A 6,070-nucleotide genomic window follows, 5' to 3' on the forward strand; every position below is an offset into this window, starting at 1 on the left:
ATTTGCCATTATTATTATATATTATAGTGGCCATTATTACTATTGCCAGAAAATTATCTTCCTTTTTACTTTTAATTTTAATTTTTCTAAATTATTATAGTGGCAATTGTAGTTATGGCCGCTAAACTCTTATTCTCATTTTTTTTCTTATCTTATCCGTTAGTCAAATAGAAATCACGAAAAGAGAAGAAAGAAAATTTCCCTTTCCACCACGCGCCGCTTCCTTCTTCACCTGCGAGCTTCCCCAAACCCTCTCCATCCCTTGTTTCTCTTCACTTTCTTGCTCTCTCTTTTCTTCATCAATGAAAGATTGATTTCGCTACTGGCCTAGGTTAACTCGTGTAACCATTGCCATCGCCGACCACCACCACCACGACGGTAACCATTGACGATAGCCACCATCCATCATCCTACTCTTTGGACTTCGTTTCCATCCGATCCGCCTCAGATTTGCATCTCTGTCATGGTTTGTTCATCTCAGACGTCGCCAAGGGCTTTTAGCCACCATTGCTGCTTTTATCGCAACACCACACCTCCGTCGCTTGCACCGCCACCGTTCTTTGCATGTAGACGCACAAGATCATCGCCGCCGGTAAGTCTTCTCCGTTTATTTTTTCGATTTTGGTTTGAATATTCAGAAGCATGTGATTCTCTCTCTCTGTTATTACTTTTGCTCTGTTTGCTTGCTTGATCCTAATGAAGCTGGTAGATTAAGCTGAAATTTAAGTGTTTAAGTGTTTCAGATCCTAATTTTTTGTTTGCTCTGTCTTCTCCGTGCTTGCTTGCCTGTGCCGTTGCTACTTGCTTGCTCCGTTTATATTTGGATTTTGGTTTAAATGTTTGAAATGCTTTCTGTAGAGTTTCATTAAGATTATGTTTGTATTATTGCTCATAATATTAAAATGTTTGAGAGTCTATTTGCAGTAGTAATTGTTGGCAAGGAGTGAGATGTTGATGCTGCATTTTCTAATTCTGTGGTTTCTAGAATATCATCACTATTGGTTTCATTGTCTTTAAATTACTCAAATAACTATCTTGGGAGAAAATATATTCATAGATTCAGATTATGAACTGCATTTTCAATTAGTAGAAGATTATGAATTATATTTTCAATTTTCATGGTTAATTTTGAGACTAAAACCTGTTTAATCAAACATAAGTGAATATAACAGAGAAAACAATGTCATAAGTGAAGAAATTAAGCAAAAATTGTTTCTTTTTTTTGCCGTTAATTTTTGTTTGTAGGAGGGTTTCTTAGGATTGGGGCTTCTTCTTCACACAGCAAATCAGCTTCAACGAATGGGAAAGAAAAGAGAAACAAAAGAACTTGCTTTGAGTTTTGGGTTTGGAAGGGGATTTGAAAAAAAATAGCCAAATGATAGTTTGCTTCTTAGTTTGTTACATTGTTGGTTTTGAATAATAGTCTTTTAAAAGTGTTGATTACACTATGCATAATATGCTCAAATGTGATTGAGTTGTTGCAGGTTGGGGTTATGGCTTTTGTCACAGGTTGAGCCCTCAGAGATATTTTTGAAATCTATATCGAATGAAGTCACTAGCGTCGAAGTCATTTACCCTTCAAGGTTGGTGCCGCAGCCTTGTTTTGATGCATACTTGCTTGGTTTTGGAATAGTTTAGTAGTTTACTACTCTTAATAGTAGATTCGCCTTCGATAGTTCGATATATATTTATTATGCGGTTGATATGTATGGCAATGTTGAGTTTGATTCTTGTGTCTGAGCCTTTAAAGAGTTGCTTAGAAACCTTCCCTGATATATGACAATTACAATGTTATTGCAGTCTGAATGCACAATTGTTCGCCGAAGATTAGGACATATTGCTCTGAGGTAATTCTCCCTCTAACACTTGTTTAAAAAAAAAACAAATCAGCAAAAGTTGATGGTGTTGGAACAATAATTTAATATGGAATCTGTTAGTGTAGCTTCCAATTTAATTATGTATTTAAATCTTCATTGTCATATGAACTATTGTCTCATTTATAGGAGAATAATTATCCACTGAAAATACTTATATGCTACAGTTTCATTGATTCTATTTTCCTCTACACTAATGGTATGTATGTGCTCGATGGACTTGTGTTTGCTCTTTAATATCTATCTTGGCTTCAATTGATGACCATTCTTAATTGTACATTGTAGGTTTTAACTTTGCCTAATATCACATTCTTCTGGGTTTCATTTTGGGCTTATTCTCATTGGAGAGCCCTTCAGGTTTGTACTACTATTAGATTTGCAATGCACTTGCAGCTTATTATTCTCCCTCTATAATAATCTGTCTATTTTGAAAACAATGTCATAAGTGAAGAAACTTGTTTCTGCTTTTTTTACTATCTTTTTTGCATGATTTGTTTGTATTCTCAATACTTTGGCATGTATCGAAATGGTTGAGCTCACAAATAAATATGAATAGAGTTAATAAAATAATTAATATCATAAGTGGCAACAAGATATTAAGCTAATCTCTCGTTTTTCTTTCTTTGAAAAAAAATACGAATGGATGCAATCATGTAGCTCGTAATTGTACATAATTGATTCTTTATTATTTATGATTTATGAAGGAAGAAAGTCCAAGATGCTGGTTAGTATCTTGCTAAGATAAGACACATTACTGAAAAGAAATTGCAGGTGATCTAATGAACATAAACAAACACTGCAAGGTTATTGTTTATTGACTTCCTCATTTTATAATTTTCCTTTAAATCGTCTATTATTACAAGGTTAGCCTTATGTTGCGTAAACAAGAATCTTTATGTCTATGATATATCCAAGACAGTACCATAGGAGATTTAAAATTTCAAGACAAAAAAAGCTAAGATACACAAACCAAAGCTATTAAACAAAACATTAAAACTATATATAAAATTTAAGCATATAATCAAATCATCTTATAGTTAATTAGTTACACAGAGTTAAGATACATGCATTCAAATTATTCCCAACTTGCGTGGATTGGCTAAGGTTCAAGAATCAATTAGGAATCCGGAACAACGTGTACTATTGTATGTGAAATAGTGGAAAACTTCTAGAATGAATTAACTTTTAAATTTATTATCTACAAATTTATCTAAATACATCAAATTATCTGTGTAAAAAGGAGCAATTCTATTTCAATGTCATTAGTTTGTTGAGTTAGTTTTATATCACTTTTTTTTTATTGTATTCTTGAATAGTTGACTCTAGGTTCTTGTATTAGTTTTTAACTTTTGGCCTTTTATTTCTCTAATGTGCAGTATATAAATAGCACACATGTAAATTCTACTAAGGCCAATTATATTCTGCAGAATCATTTCATTTTACATTCACTGCAAGTTTTCTTTCTTTTTCATTCTTCAATTAGAACCTCTTCTATTTTTACGTTCATTTCTAAAATTTCAATATGGTATTATAGACCTCAGATTCTGAATCCTCCAATCCGGTTTAATATAGCTTTTCTAATGAATTACAGGATATGTAGGTTTAATATAGCTACATTATGAAAAGCTACATAATGCCATTAGCAAACTTAAGCAGCAATTCCCTTCAGCAATGTTTAAGCTTTCCAGATGAAATTGCAGGGACAAAGCCAGAGGTATTTATTGCTTCTCCTAGATTTATAAATCAATGTATACGTATGTTTTTCTTTGTGTTAGCTTGACTTGGATGCTGTGTCCATCAATTTGTTTTACTGTCAGTTAAATGAACCAGATATCACAAGGACATACCTTAGCAATGTATGTATTGCAGAACAGTTGCACAAAATTAATTTACTGTGATTACTAGCTGTGCTTAATCTGTTAAAATGTTAACCGAGTTTTTTCCTATTTATGAATAATAATAATAATAATAATAATTTAATTATTATTATTATTATTATTATTATTATTATTATTATTATTATTATTATTATTATTATTATTATTATTATTATTATTATGAGTATTTCACTGCTTTTTTTCTTTCTATATAGAATGAAAGAGAAATGTAAGACTCTTAAGTCTTACCTTATCTCTAAGCTATGTCTACAACAATTTGACTTCTTTTTATTATTATTTTAAGTTGAACATCCTAAGAACTTAAAAGAATTGTTAGAACATGGCACTTATCTTATTAATCAATTCAGTAGGAAAAGCAAGAAAAAGTTTCCTTTGTATAGTACGTAGAATATATTGTATTAGAATAATATTAAAAGTGAAGAGTACCTAAATGTTCTCTGTGTCTATCATTTTGCTACTTGCTAGAGACACTTGGCAATAATTCAATTAGATGCTTTTATGAATGAATAATTTCAGTCATCAAAGCTGATAGAGTTTTCAAGATTGATACTACCGATCGATTATGGAAATTTAAGAAAAGTCCATTGATGGGAAACTAATAATAAAAAATTTTGATGATTATTAAAAGAATTGAAAATTGAGTTATGAAAATTAATACTAATCACTTTTTAAAAAATCAAATTATTCAAGCATAGTAAAATTATTGTTACAAATTATAAGAGTTTCTAAAAAAGACCAATTTTATATTTTTGGTTTTTGTTGATGTAGTTCCGATGGCAACTTTGTGCTCGAGTTGGACTTTGAGCCTTTTAACACATCCTTTTCCCGCCCAACACTTAACAAGTCAATTGGGAATGGCGTTGAGTTCTTTAATGGCCACCTTTCCGCTAAGCTTTTCCATGGCAAGGAGAGCATACAGCCATTGCTGAAGTTCCTAAGGCTTCATAGTTACAATGGAAAGGTATGCTCTGTGCATTTCTGACAATAAATTCACAAATTTTTTAACAACAAAAGATGATTGGCACCGTTGGTAAAGCAATGAAATGACCTTGTATCTTAAAAGACGCGAGTTTGATTCCCTTTGCTGAAATGATTATCACTTAGGTGGGACAATAATCTGTAACTACCTCTGAAGACATTCTTTGGAAGGATCCCTATGGTCTTCAATGTGGTGATCCTTTCTCCCCGTGGTTACTTTGCTCAAGACAATGTCTTGGGATACCCTAATACTGGTGGCCAGGTTAGTTGAGAACTCTAGATCACATGATAAAATTCGTAATTCTATTTTCATGTTAACATTTTATTCCTCAATAATGTTAATTGGCATAAACTGTTCTTGATTCTATAATCAGGTTTTTTACATCTTGGATCAAGTTCGTACATTGGAGAATGAGATGCTCAACCGTATCAACAAACAAGGCTTGGACATCACCCCTCGCATTCTCATTGTATCTCCCTATTCCAGATGTAAATATTTAGCTGACTTGTATATAGTGAATCGATTTTCACTAACTTGAGCCTGTGATTGCTTTTAAAATCGATTTTCACCCCGTGATTTTCACTAATATTTAACCTATCATTGGGATTGGTTTATAGCCTAACTTAATGTAACATAGTTATAGACTTGTAGCATTTTTTATTATTTAGATTTGTAACATAATTTATTACTTTTCAAGAGAAATTTGTGTATTAATATTTTGAGTTTAATAAAATATCCATTTTGTAGTAATTAATTTCAGTATATTTATATTATGCATAGTAATAATAATTGTTGGCATAAATAATTGAGATTCTAGAAAAAAAAAGTAGTTTGTTATTTCTAAGCAAACGAGTATAATATAACTAAAACAAGTCTTAAGATTTTAGCGGCAATAGTAATGGTAACTAAAAGTAAATAACATTACAATTTTAGAATTACTTTTAGTAGCCATATAAATTTTCGATAAAATGGGTTTTGGCGGAAATAGTAATGACCGCTAAAAATGAATAACATTGCAATTTTGGAATTATTTTTCGTGGCCATATAAATTGCCAAGAAAATGGCCACTAATAGTTATATACTTTTTGTGGCCATTAAAAAGTCTTTATCGGTAAATGTTATAATTACCAATAAAACTTTTTAGCGGCGAAGCATAAGACGGCTAATGTCTAATTGCCGGTAAATGTATTAGCGGCTATTTTTATTGCTGCTAAAAGCAAAATAAATAGCCGCTAAAAGTGATTTTTCTTGTAGTGTCTGTTCGGAAACGACACTGTTCTCTCCAAATTTTCATTATATCTTGTATAACACTAACAGTC

General features: G+C 31.6%; 1 long non-coding RNA gene across 1 annotated transcript; it reads left to right on the forward strand.

Moving 5' to 3' along the window:
* The first annotated feature begins 240 nt into the window (after positions 1 to 240).
* On the forward strand, positions 241 to 2,279 carry LOC107609709 (uncharacterized). The gene is made up of 4 exons (XR_001613246.3): positions 241 to 592; positions 1,246 to 1,583; positions 1,801 to 1,847; positions 2,160 to 2,279. It is a non-coding gene; the product is annotated as an uncharacterized LOC107609709 (long non-coding RNA).
* Positions 2,280 to 6,070: the final 3,791 nt, after the last annotated feature.

Source organism: Arachis ipaensis, chromosome B7 (assembly GCF_059453495.1).
Source record: "Arachis ipaensis isolate K30076 ecotype BB chromosome B7, ASM5945349v1, whole genome shotgun sequence".
Lineage (NCBI taxonomy): Eukaryota > Viridiplantae > Streptophyta > Magnoliopsida > Fabales > Fabaceae > Arachis > Arachis ipaensis.